Source organism: Trachypithecus francoisi, unplaced genomic scaffold, assembly GCF_009764315.1.
Source record: "Trachypithecus francoisi isolate TF-2019V2 unplaced genomic scaffold, Tfra_2.0 Lachesis_group16, whole genome shotgun sequence".
NCBI lineage: Eukaryota > Metazoa > Chordata > Mammalia > Primates > Cercopithecidae > Trachypithecus > Trachypithecus francoisi.
The window spans coordinates 40,758,282-40,771,615 of NW_022681461.1; the positions used below are offsets into that span (position 1 = coordinate 40,758,282).

At 33.6% G+C, this 13,334-nt stretch overlaps 1 pseudogene; it reads left to right on the top strand.

Moving 5' to 3' along the window:
- The window catches only part of LOC117099239, a 35,456-nt pseudogene extending 22,728 nt beyond the window's left edge, over positions 1-12,728 (top strand).
- Positions 12,729-13,334: the final 606 nt, after the last annotated feature.

Genomic DNA, 13,334 nt, shown 5'->3' on the forward strand with positions numbered 1-13,334 from the left:
CCCTTGTTTTTTAAATATTAATATGAATTTCAATATCACTTTGTCAATTCCTGAAAAAAAAGATGGAATTTGGTAGATATTTTCTTGAATACATAGATTAATTTGAGAATAATTGCCACTTAACAATATTAAGTTTCTGAAAAATGACACTGGAACATCTTTCCATGTGTTTAGGTCTTCTGTAATACCTTTCAACAATGTTTTGTTGTTTTCAGTATACAGATATTGGACTCCTTTGCTTAATTTACTTCTAAGTACTCTATTTCTTCATATTATTTTATTTTATTTTTTTTTTATTTGTTTTTGAGACGGAGTCTCGCTCTATCGCCCAGGCTGGAGTGCAGTGGCCGGATCTCAGCTCACTGCAAGCTCCATCTCCCGGGTTTATGCCATTCTCCTGCCTCAGCCTCCCGAGTAGCTGGGACTACAGGCGCCCGCCACCTCGCCCGGCTAGTTTTTTGTATTTTTTAGTAGAGACGGGGTTTCACCGTGTTAGCCAGGATGGTCTCGATCTCCTGACCTCGTGATCCACCCGTCTCGGCCTCCCAAAGTGCTGGGATTACAGGCTTGAGCCACCGCGCCCGGCCCATATTATTTTAAATAAAAATGATTTTCTATTTTCTTTTTTGGATTGTTTATTGCTAGTGTATAGAAATGCAAATGATATTCATATACTGATCTCATAACCTAAAAGCACGCTGAACTTGTTTATGTAAAGTTCTGAGAGTTTTTTTTTTTGGATTTCTTAAGATTTTCTAGATATAAAATCATTTCATCAGCACATAGAAATAGTTTTATTTCTTCCTTTCCAATATGGATGACTTTTACTTCTTTTTCTTGCCTAATTGTCCTGGCTAGAACTTCTAATACAATGCTGAACAAAATGTGAGAGTGGACATCATTGTACTGTTTATGAACTTAAGGGGAATTTAGTCTTTTACCATTAGGTATGATGTTAGCTTGGGTTTTTTGTAGAAGCACTTTATTCGGTTGACCAAGTTCCCTTGTATTCCTTGTGGCTGAGTGTTTTTATAATGAGAGGGTGTTGGATTTTCTTCAAATACTTTTTCTGTATTTACTGATATGATTATGTGTTTTTCCTCATTTGTTCTGCTGATATGGTGACCTACATCATTTGATTTCAAATGTACGATGACCTTTTCATTCTTGGGATAAAATCTACTTAGTCATGGTATATATATAATGATCCTTTTTATATGATGCTATATATGGTTTCTAGTATTTTCTTGAAGACATTTGTGTCTAGAGTCACAAGATACATAGTTTTTCTTTCTTATGATGTATTTGTCTAGTGATGGTATGATGGTAACCCTAGCCTCATTAGATGAGTTGGTAAGTATTTTTTCCTCTTCTATTTCTTCCAAAATGGTGTAACTGATTGGTATTCATTCTTTTCTAAATGTTTGGTGGAATTCACCAGTGATGCCATAGGAACCTGACTTTTCTCCATGGAAAGTTTCTTATTAATTCAATCTCCTTACTCCTGTTAGGTCCAGTCAGATTGTGGCATTTTCTTGACTCAGTTTTGGTAGTCTATGTTAGTCTAGGAATTTGTCCATTTTATCTCAGCTATCTAATTTGTTGAAGTATAATTATTCATATTACTCCCTTAAAATCTTTTTATTTCTACAAAAATAGTAGCAATGTCCTCTCTTTCATGCCTAACTTTAGTGATTTGAGTCTTTTCTCCTTTATATTAGCATGACTAAAGCATTATCAATTTTATCGTTTCAGAGAACTAATTTGTGGTTTTATTTTCTCCATTTCTTTTTTTTTCTCTCTCTCTCTTTGTCTCTCTCTCTCCATTGTTTTTCTGATCTCCATTTCACTTCGTCTACCCTATTTTTAAAGCTCTTTCTTTCTTCTTGCTCTGGTTTTAGTTTCACCTTCTTTCTCAAGTTTAAGGTAAAAGGTAAGGTTGCTGATTTGAGATCTTTATTCTTTTGTAATGTAAGTGTTTAGTGTTTAATTCTATAAATGTCCCTCTAAGTTCTGTTCTATTTGTATCTTATGGGTTTTGTATGTTCCATGTTCACTTTTATTCATCTCATAGTATTTTCTAATTTCTTTTTCTTCTTTTTTTGATCCATTGGTTATTTAGATGTGTGTTGAATTTCTCACTGTTCCTTCTGTTATTGATTTCTAATTTAATTCCACTGTGTTTGGAGAACAGATTTTTGTCTGATTTCAATCATTTAAAATATGTTGAGTCTTATTTTGTGAACTAGCATAAGGTCTCTTCCAGAAAATGCTCCAAGTGCTCTTGAGAAAAATGTGCACTGTCTTGCTTTTGAGTGCAGTTAGCTATATAGATATCTGTTAATGTTGCTAAGTCTCCTATATCTTGTTGATCTTCTTTTTAGTTGTTTTATGCACTATTGAAAGTGGGGTATTAAAGGCTACAAACATGATTGTTGAATTGTCTATTTTTCCCTTTATTCTGGCAGTTTTGCATCATGTATTTTGGGAGTCCTCTTTTTAGGTTCATGTATTTTTACAATTGTTACACATTTCTAGTAGATTGACCTTTCTATTATCCTAAAATCTCCTTCTTTACTTTCAGTAACACTTTGTTGTTGTTTTACTCTCCATTTTGTGTTATTTTAGTATAGCTGCTCCAACTTTGAAATGGTTGCATTTGCATGAGTATTTTTTCCATCCTTTTGTTCTCAAAATATTTGTCTTCAAACCTAAAGTGTGTCTCCAGTACAGAAAATATAGTTGTACCTTGTGTTTTTAATCCAGTCTGTCAATTACCCTAGAACATAAAATGTTTATCTTATCAGGACACATTTCAAATTTATACTATATTAATTCCAATGAGCATAGAAATGTTACTTCTATACAGATTGATTTCTTCCCCTTTTTGTGCTGTATTTGTTACATATATTCGATCTATGTTACAAACCCAATGATATAATGCTAAATTATTGTATTTTGTAATTTTACATCTTTCAAAGAAGCTGAGAGAAAAATAGCAGGTATATATTGCAGATATGGTTATACTAACTTTTTTTACCCTCTCTGATTCTCTTCGTATATTCCTATGTATTTCAGTTAACCATTTTGTGTCATTTCCTTACTCGAATGAAGCTTTGTTCCCATCCACCTTATTTGTGCTGTTATATAATTACATACACATTGTTTTAACAATTGCTTTTTAATCAGTTGAGAAGAAAGGAAAATAAACATGCAATTATAATGTCTTTGTAAATGACTTACTAATTACCTTTACCACTGTTTTTATTTTTTTCATGTGGATTCAAATTACTTTCTGGTATCACTTGTTTTTTTCCTGAAAAAAAGTTCCTACGGTATATCTTATAAAGCAGTTTTGCTGGAAACAAACTCTCCCTTTTTTTTCCAACAATGCAGGGATGTCTTTATTTTGCCTTTATTTTTCTAAGTTAGATATTTTATTTTCACTTTATTGCAGATTCATATGAAGTTATAAGAAATGATACAGAGAGACTGTGTTTCCTTTACCCAGTTTTGTAATGGTAGTATCTTGCAAAACTAGTACGATATCAAAATTAGGTGTTGACATTGATACAGTCAAGACACAGAATTTTTTTATCATGTTGTTCTTTTATAGCCACTCATCCCTGCTTGCTCCTTAAGCCCTGACAGACACTAATCTGTTATTCACTTCTATTATTTTGTCATTTTAAGCATGTTTTGTAAATGAAACCACATAGTATGTAACCTTTTGAGAACAGCTTTGACACTGGCCTTTTCTTCTCAGCAAAGTTCTTTGGCACTTATTTCAGGTTGTTGTCTATATCAGTAGTCATTGCTTTTACTTTATACTTTCAATTATATTCCATGGTATGACTGGACCGCAGTTTAACCATTTGCAGTTGAAGGACACATGGGTTGTTTCCGGTTTTTGCCTATTACAAATAAAGCTTCTATAAACATTCGCATACTCAGTTTTGTGTGAAGATGTCAGCATTGCTTTGGGATAAATGCTCTGAAGTCCAACTGCTGAATTATATGAGAGTTTTATATACACTTTATTCAGAAATTTTCAGAGTGGTGGTATCAATTTACAGTCTTACCAGTAAAGTATGAATGATCTAATTCTCTTAATTTCTCCTATCTTACCAGCATTTAGTGATCTCATTGCTTTGCTTTGAATTCCATTGTTCACATATTTTGTGAGAATATTTCTTAGTATTAGGCTATTTAATATTTCATTATGTCGTAAATGTCTTAATTTGTTAATTTTGTGTATTTACTGATACTTCAAAATTATATATTCAATTGTATGTATTAGACACAAACAATTTTCAGTTAAATTTTTTTCTTAATTGTAAAAATTGTGTGACATATTAATTCTTGCCCAAATTGTGCTTTTTTAAAAAATACAACTTTAATCATTTTAAACATTGCGATATCCTAGTTTCTTTTTGTTGGATTTGCATAATTTTTAAAAATTTATTTTATCACAATTTTTAAACTGTGTAATTATATGTGTCTCTTGTAGACAGAACTTAATTTAGGTTTCATTTTTGACAAAGAATGGATATGGTCATCTCTTAATAGGCTAAATTCTTTTACATTTATGCTTCTACTAAAACATTCACAATTTTATTTTGTTCTTTGTCTTATTTTTATTTATTTTTGCTGTCCTATTGTTGTATTTTTGACTATGATTTTCATGTGTTTTCTCATCTACATATGAGTTGACTGGATTTATAGAATCCATTTTAAAATGTGTTTATAGTGTTACTGTGTTTGAATTCTTATTTTAATTTTTTAAAATTTATTTTTTTTTATTTATTTTTTTGAGACAGAGTCTAGCTCTGTCACTAGGCTGGAGTGCAGTGGCCCGATCTCGGGTCACTGCCATCTCCGCCTCCCAGGTTCAAGTGATTCTCCTGCCTCAGCCTCCTGAGTAGCTGGGATTACAGGCGGGTGCCACCATGACTGGCTAATTTTTGTATTTTCGGTAGAGTCAGGGTTTCACCATGTTGGCCAGGATGGTCTCGATCTCCTGACCTCCTGATCCGCCCACCTCGGCCTCCCAAAGTGCTGGGATTACAGGCATGAGCCACCACGCCAGACCTGAATTTTTATTTTTTAATGTATTGATCTAAAGTAGTAATGGCATTTAAGATTTACTTCTCTTAAATATAAATGCATTAGCATGCTTATCCAACCTTTTTCCCTCCTGAAACTTTCACCATTTCTAAACACCAATAATTACACTTATTTTTGTAATTGTTATTGATATACTCTTGAGTTTTTTAATTTAATAATTTTATTTCTTATGTTTACACCATAGTGTTTTAATTTAAATAAATTAACAATCATTTTTTTCCTAACCAGTGTACCCATAGTAGTTTAAAGCTAATTCTGTGTTTGAATTAATTTAATTTGAAGTAATTTAGCCATCATAATTATCTTTTTTAATAACTTTCCACATATTTGTTTTATTTGTTTCCTTATTGTGATTCATTTTTATTGAAGCTACAATCACAGTAAATTCAACAAAAGATAGTTACATATTTGAGAAGATACATCTTTTACATTTACACTGGCATGGTTACTTCATTAAAGAATTCTCGGGTCAAATAATTTTTTCTCCAAGTTTTGTATAAATTGTGTTTTGCTTTTTAGTAGCTATAAAGGCTGAGATAAAATTGAAGGAAAAAGGATTGTTTACTCTCTTAGTGATGTGCTTTTATTGATCCAGAGTTCAGAAACTGATAATTAAAACGAAAAATATCATAAAAATTAATTTTTGCCAACAATGGAATAAAAATTTCCTATTCTCAAAATTTAAGGAAAGACTGATTTTTTTTCCATAACAACCTAGCCATCATCCAGTAAACACTGAAATTGACTTTAAACTTTCCCAATTAATCCGCGACAGCTTCACATTAGTGCTCGAAGCATTTCAAAATCAGCCAATTACTGACTTTTCTATGCTTCTGAAAGTTATTCAATCATCAGTAGCCTCTGTCTAGTGACCACATGCCTATGCCTGAAAATCAGGCAACCCCTAAACACTCAATAATCTGTGAACATGAAGCTTTCACAAAATCTATGCATTAATCACATCCTTGTTTGGAGACCTGGGCTTGGAGATCACATCAAGCTCTTGTTTAACAAGAAATAACTACGTCTTTTTAATTTTAATTTTTGGTGGTGGTGGGCCATTCTGATGCATGTTTCCAGATCTAGATTTTTCATTTATATACATTAGACTACATGAAGCTGAAGAAAGAGAAGAAAGGCACGAGAGGGGAACCTGCAATGGGAGAGGAACATATGGATCAAAGCACAATCTTCAAAGTGAGTTATTTAGTCTATTTATGCTGCTAAAACAGAATATCTAAGACTGGATAATTTTATAAAGAACAGAAATCTGTTTCTCACAGCTCCAAGGCTCAGAAGTCCAAGACCAAGATGCCCCAACTTTGGGTGTCTAATGAGAGCCTTCTTCTTGTATCCTCACATGGCAGAAAGGCAAGCTAGCCAAATGCTGTGGGAAGCCTCTTATAAGGGCCTTAACATCATTGACAAAGAGGAGCCTTCACAGTCTAATCACCATTTAAAGGCCTCACCTCTTAACACAATCATGTTGACTACACTTAATTTATTTTTTCTCACCAGAAATCATTTTATTTATTTTTTCTTTTCTCCAGTTTTATTTTATGTTCATGGGGTACATATGCAGGTTTACCGTTTGAGTAAATTGCATGTTGCTGGGATTTGATGTACAAATGATTTCATCACACAGATAGTGAGCATAGCACCTGACAGGTAGTTTTTCAACCTTCACCTTCCTCCTAACGTCTCCCCTCAAGTAGGCCCCCGTGTCTATTGTCTCTTTTTGTCCATGTGTACTTAATGTTTAGCTCTCACTTGTAAGCAAGAGCATGCAGGATTTGGTTTTCTGTTCCTGCATTAATTCACTTAGGGTAATGGCCTCCAGCTGCATCTATGTTGTTGCAAACGGCATGATTACAGTTTTTGTTGTTGTTGTTGTTGTTTTACGGCTGCATAGTATGCCATGGTATATATGTACCACATTTTATTTATTCAGTCCACCATTGACTGGCATTTGAGTTAATTCCATGTCTTTGCTATTGTACTTTGATGAACATACAGGTACATGTGTCTTTTTGGTAGAAAAATTTCTATTCCTTTGGTTATATAACCAGTAATGGGATTGTTGGGTTGAATGGTAGTTCTATTTTAAGTTCTTTGAGAACTCTCCAAACTGCTTTCCATGGTGGCTGAACTAATTTACATTCCCACAGGCAGTGTATAAGCATTCCTTTTTCTCTGCAATGTCATCAACATCTGTTATTTTTTTACTTTTCAATAATAGCCATTATGACTGGTATGAGATGATATCTCATACCAGTTTTGATTTGCATTATTCTAGTGATGTTATGTTGAGCATTTTTTCATATACTTGACGGCTGCAAGTACGTCTTCTTTTGAGAAGTATCTGTTGATGTCTTTTGTCCATTTTTTGATGGTTTGCATTTTGTTTTGTTGGTTTTTGTTGTTGTTGTTTGTATTTTGTTTGTTTTGCTTGTTGATTTGTTTAAATCCCTTATAGATTCTGGATATTAAACCTTTGTCAGATTCATAGTTGCAAATATTTTCTTCTATTACTTAGGTTGTCTGTTTAATCTGTTGAAATTTTCTTTTGCTGTTTAAAAGTTCTTTAGTTAGGTCCCACTTGTCTATTTCTGTTTCCATTGCAATTGGTTTTGGAGATTTTATTATGAAATATTTGCCAAGGCCTATGTCCAGAATGGTATTTCCAAGGTATTCTTCCAGAGTTTCTATAGTGATAGGTCCTAGGTTTAAGTCTTTAATCCATTTTGAGTTGATTTTTGAATATGGTATAAAAAAAGGATCCAGTTTCAATTCTCTGCATATGGCTAGCCAGTTATCCCAGAACCATTTATTGAATAGAGAGTTCTTCCCCATTGTTTGCTATTGTCAACTTTGTCAAAGATCAGATGTTTTAGGTGTGAAAATTTATTTCTGGGTTCTCTAACCTGTTCCACTGGTCAATTACACCTGATTTTTGAAGTGGACACTTTCAAACCATAGTAGTGAGTATGGAATTAAGCACATTCAATTTAGTCAGACAAAAAACAGACTAGAAGGGACAAAAAGCACAAAATACTGAGCTCTTCTGGAGTATTGGTACCCCTGGTGACCATTGCCTAAGAACAACTTACTAGCTAGAAAGTTCAAGGCCCTTAAAAGCCTCTAGAAAAGAAAAGGAGAGAGGAGATGAAGTGTGAGAATTAAAGTGCGAAAATAATGCCTTCACTTGTGATAAAATGAAAAACAGGTGGGAATTTTTCTATGAGCTTAGGTAATGGTGGACTCATTACTTCTTACATATTGCAAGGTGAATATAAATTAAACAGTACGCCTTTGAATTTCAAGAAGCCTATAAAAGTTAGACGATTTTATAATAGTTTTCCTGGTACATTAGGCAAGCCACACCTAAGTGAGTGGGCATAAAAATATCATTGAAGACAAGGTATGTTTCATCTGCCAGCCCTGAAGAGAAATTGTTAAATCTCAGAAGAAATAAATAATATGGTATATTGGAGCTAGATTCAGAATTATTTTAAACTTTTCTCTAAGGTCTGGGAGGATTTTGGCTCTGAAGCTCCAAGGCCAAGAAAAGGTTAAAGTAAATCTGATAGACAGAGTAGCTATACCATATTTATGCATATAGGACAGCACTTGCAAAATGCTCGCACATTAAAGGAGAACTTTGAAGTCTTTACTAACCTGTTATGATCATAAACAGGACTGATCTGCCTGACACAGGGAGATGAAAATCCTCTACCCAAGGTTGAGATAATGTGTGATTAGGGGATCTGAGCAGAGATGGTTGTCTCCAGCAGACAAGACAGTTTCCTGGGTCGTTATCAACAGATGCAGCTTCATGATAGCTGGTCAAGAACACCAGAAGAAAATGGTAAAAATAATGTATTCTGGGACATTTTTCAGATAGTACTAGTGTATCACCCAACAATAACCAAAGAGAAGTACTTTAAAAGGATATCAAAGAATTATAATAGTTTCTAAAAAGCCATGTAGAGTGTTTTATCAATTTAGTATTTATATCTTACTTCCAAATTAAACCTTTGATTTTTTTCCTTCAGGTGTCTTTACTTTTTTTTTTTTTTTTTTTTTTTGTATTGTTAGGCTTTTTTTTCTAGTTTTGAGAGACTTTATTAAGATTGTTTTTATTTTCCTTTTAAAAATTACATCTATTTCATACTCTGTAGTATACGAAAAGATGTTCACCAACTGCACTGTAATTTTAAATTTGGCATTTATGTTTTCATCTTCATGTCCTCTTCATTCTTGTCTGCTCTATTTTGATATAATCAATTTCCTCTTGAATCATGGTAGTGAATAAGAAATTTTCTAAAATGATCTCCTGTTACTAATATGGTAAAAGGGTACTTATTCTGATTCATTGAACATGGGTCACCAACTATGGCCTATGAAACAAATCTGGCTCATTACCTATTTTTGTAAATAAAATATAATAGAACACAGCCACATTTATTCATTTACATATTGTTTATAGTTTTCTCCATGCTGTAAAGAGAGAATTGAATAATTACAACAAAAACTTTCTAGCAAAAACAACCTAAACTGTTATCTTTTAAAGAAAACATTGGCCAAACGCTGCCTTAGAGGTTTTTTTTTTGTTTAGTTTTGTTTCATTTTGGTTTTTGCTTTTTGAAATACAGTATCTTTTATATGGCTAATAATATGTCTCTATTATTTGCCATTACAGAGGGACTGGACCTATACTGGACGTAGAGGTGGCTTCTTCTAGATATTATCAAATCCTTCTCTGAATCTGTGAAACTGAGATAATGTTAAAATAATTTAGACTTATTTTATTATTTTTCATATCACATATGAAGTCATGGGTGAGTATGGAAACAAGGATGGAACTGGAGATAGAAACAAACATTGAAGGGTTCTTTAGCTTTACACCCAAAGCCTACTTTTCTCATTTACTTTAGCCGAGGATTTATGTAAGGATGTATTAATAATCTTCACTAACCTATTTTTAGTAGCCAGCCATACAGTATTCCTCTTCTGTCCTAACTTGACCAAATCCAAGCAGAGATTAAAGTGAAGTTTTGGTTCTCACAGTGAATGTAGAAACTAATGTTTTCCTGATTAATGAGTGACTAACTTCCAACTGTCCTCTGACATATCTGAATTAAAATTATTCTTTTACCTACTTTACCAGGGATATTTCCTTCATACTCAGTTATTCAGAGGATAGATTGGCAAGTGAATGTTGCCATTTTCTAGTTTCTAGTGCTGTCTTTATTATTTTTCAATTTAATTAAAAATTATGTTGATAATTTCAATGGCAATATTGAAATAAACAGGAAGCAAATATACCTTTAGGTTATTATCTTGTCAGAAGTCATAAGAATAGAAGAGAGAAAGAGGAAGAGAGAGGGAGGGAGGGAGAAGAAATTTACTTTAATATTTAATTTTTAAAAGAATTAATTTATTTTTTAAATTAATTAAATAAAATTTAAATTAAAAAATTAAATTAAAATTTAATTTTAAATTAAATAATTTAAAAGAAATTATTTAATAAATAATTTAAAAGAAATTATTTAATAAATAATTTAAAATGAATGAAGAAATAAGATGAGCAATAACAAATAAGCAACTCTAAAGTAAAACTGAGAACCAGAGACCTCTGATATCATCAAAGTCATATAATAGGCATTGCCAGATAGAGTTCAGCTTGGTCATGCAGGGTGAAAATAGAACACATAGGAAGTAGCACCCTCTCTGTGTTCATTTTGATGTTTCTTATGCTTCATGTCAAAGCTCATTTGACTCCAAAAAAAGAAAAAAGAAAAATCCCAAAGAGAAACATTTTATCCACAAGGAACACCAAGAAAACTGCAGCTTAAGAAAGAAGTGACAAATCCCTTTTGTCCTCTAAAGAGTGTCTTCAACAAAACAAATGAAGCAAACAGTCAAAGCCAAGCTTGACCCAAGTTATAATGACTACCTGGAGAGCTGTTTTGTTTTGCATATCCCAATTCAATTTCACATTATTCCAAGGCACATAACAGATTTGGATACAATCATGAAACATTCACACCTGAAAAATAATCTCTGTAGAACTTGTTTTCAGTGATTTTCAGGTCAGAGACCCCTTTGAAAATCTGCAAAACTATGGAGGTTTATTCCAGAAAAACAAAACAAAACAAACAAACAAAAAAACTTAACATTTTAGAGATTTCAGGTATCTGTTTAGGTAGTTTTTTATAGCAAATGTCACAGGCGTTTGAATGACAGTAGCTCCATTTTGAATAGGGGCTGGATAAAAATGGTTGAGATCTGCTGGGTTGCATTCCCAAGAAGTTAAGCATTCTTAGCCACAGTATGAGATAGAAGGTTGGCACAAGATTCAGATCACAAAGACCATGCTGATAAAACAGGATGTGGTAAAGAAGCCAGCCAAAATCAAGATGGTGAAGAAAGTAACCTCTTATTGTCCTCACTGTTCGTTATATGCTAACTATAATGCATTATCATGATAAAAGACACTCCCCTCAGCGCCATTACAGTTTACAAATACTTTTGGCAATGTCAGGATATTACCTTGTATGGGCTAAATAGGGAAGAAGCTCTCAGTTGCATGAACTCCCCATCCCTTTCCTGGAAAACTCATGAATAATGTGTTTAGCATATGACTAAAAAGTAACCATAAAAACAGCCAACCAGCAATCCTCAGGGCTGTTCTGCCTATAAGTAGCCATTCTTTTGTTTCTTTATTTCTCTCATAAACTTGATTTCACTTTACTCTGTGGACTCCCCTACCCCCCGCAAATTCTTTCTTGCACAAGATCCTAGAACCCTCTCTTAGGGTCTGGCTCAGGATCCCTTTCTGGTAACACAAACAATAAAGAAACTTGTTGTTCTCTGTGTTCTCATAGCAGTGTTTCCTGTGTTTTTTTAAATGGGTAAACAAAACACAAAGATTTTTCACTGAGATTAGAGATTATTTAACAATGATACCTAGGTTATCTTTGTTGTCGTTGTTTTGTAAATCTAGGCCATCTTATAGTCTCCCCAGAGATTGCTTCAGCAAGCATTCTACTCACTTGGTTCATGTTTACTGTATTTAAATCCTGCCTGTACCATAAAATAGAAAAGAAAAGAGAATATTAAAAATTAGCTCTAAATTAATTCCCACACTCCAGTTCAACATTCCTCATCCTAATAACATGAGATGTTTTAAAGACTTCAAATTGAGAGAATAGTTTGCATTTTAGATTTGATTCATAAGGAAATGAGCTTCTATCATAAGTTTGAGTCTAATCAGCCTGAGCCTTCTTCCTCCCGAGGACTGGGACTGAATTACATGACTTAAGTTGTAGAAGAACATCACATGGATCTCCTTTAAGGCTATCACAAGAATTCACAGACCTAAACCAAATATACTATTTTCTTTAATTGAATTTTTCATTTCTACCAAACACTTGGTTCATCTTCACTGTTATTACCATATTACAGTCTATGATTATCTCAAACCTGCCAAGTAGCTTGCAGATTAAGCTGAAACACGTCAACATGAATGTTAAAGCCTTTTAAAACTTTAACTTCTTAATTTTCAGGTTCCTATTTTCCGGCTAAAACACAAGTAAGAGACATAGGGCTGTCCCATGTCCTAATCTACTAGGAAAGTGAAAATACCAGTGATGTTAATTCAATCATGGTGCTGGTATACTCATCTCAGTACAAGACTCTATATACTTGTATGAGGTATATTAACCTTGCTCTTGCAGAAAGAGGTGCCACTTTCTTTTTTTTTTTTTTTTTTTGGAGATGGAGTCTCGCTCTGCCTCCAGGCTGAAGGATATATCACTTTCATGTAGAACAGGGGTCGTCCCCAAACCCTGGGTCACAGACTGGTATCACAGGAACCGGATTCACAGCAGGAAGTGAGTGGCTGGTGAGGGAGCATTACTGCCTGAGCTCCCCCTCCTGTCAGATCAGCCAGGGCTTTAGATTCTCATAGGAGCACAAACCCTATTATGAACTGGGCATGCGAGGGATCTAGGTTGTGTGCTCCTTATGAGAATCTAATAATGCCTGATGAGCTGGGGTGAAACAGTTTAATCCCAAAACTATCCCCCTCCACATCCCCTCCATGGAAAAATTGTCTTCCATGGAAGGGTCCTTGATGCCAAAAATGTTGGGGATCATTGATGTAGAATCTAAAGGTAGGAGATGCGGAGAAAATTCCCTAC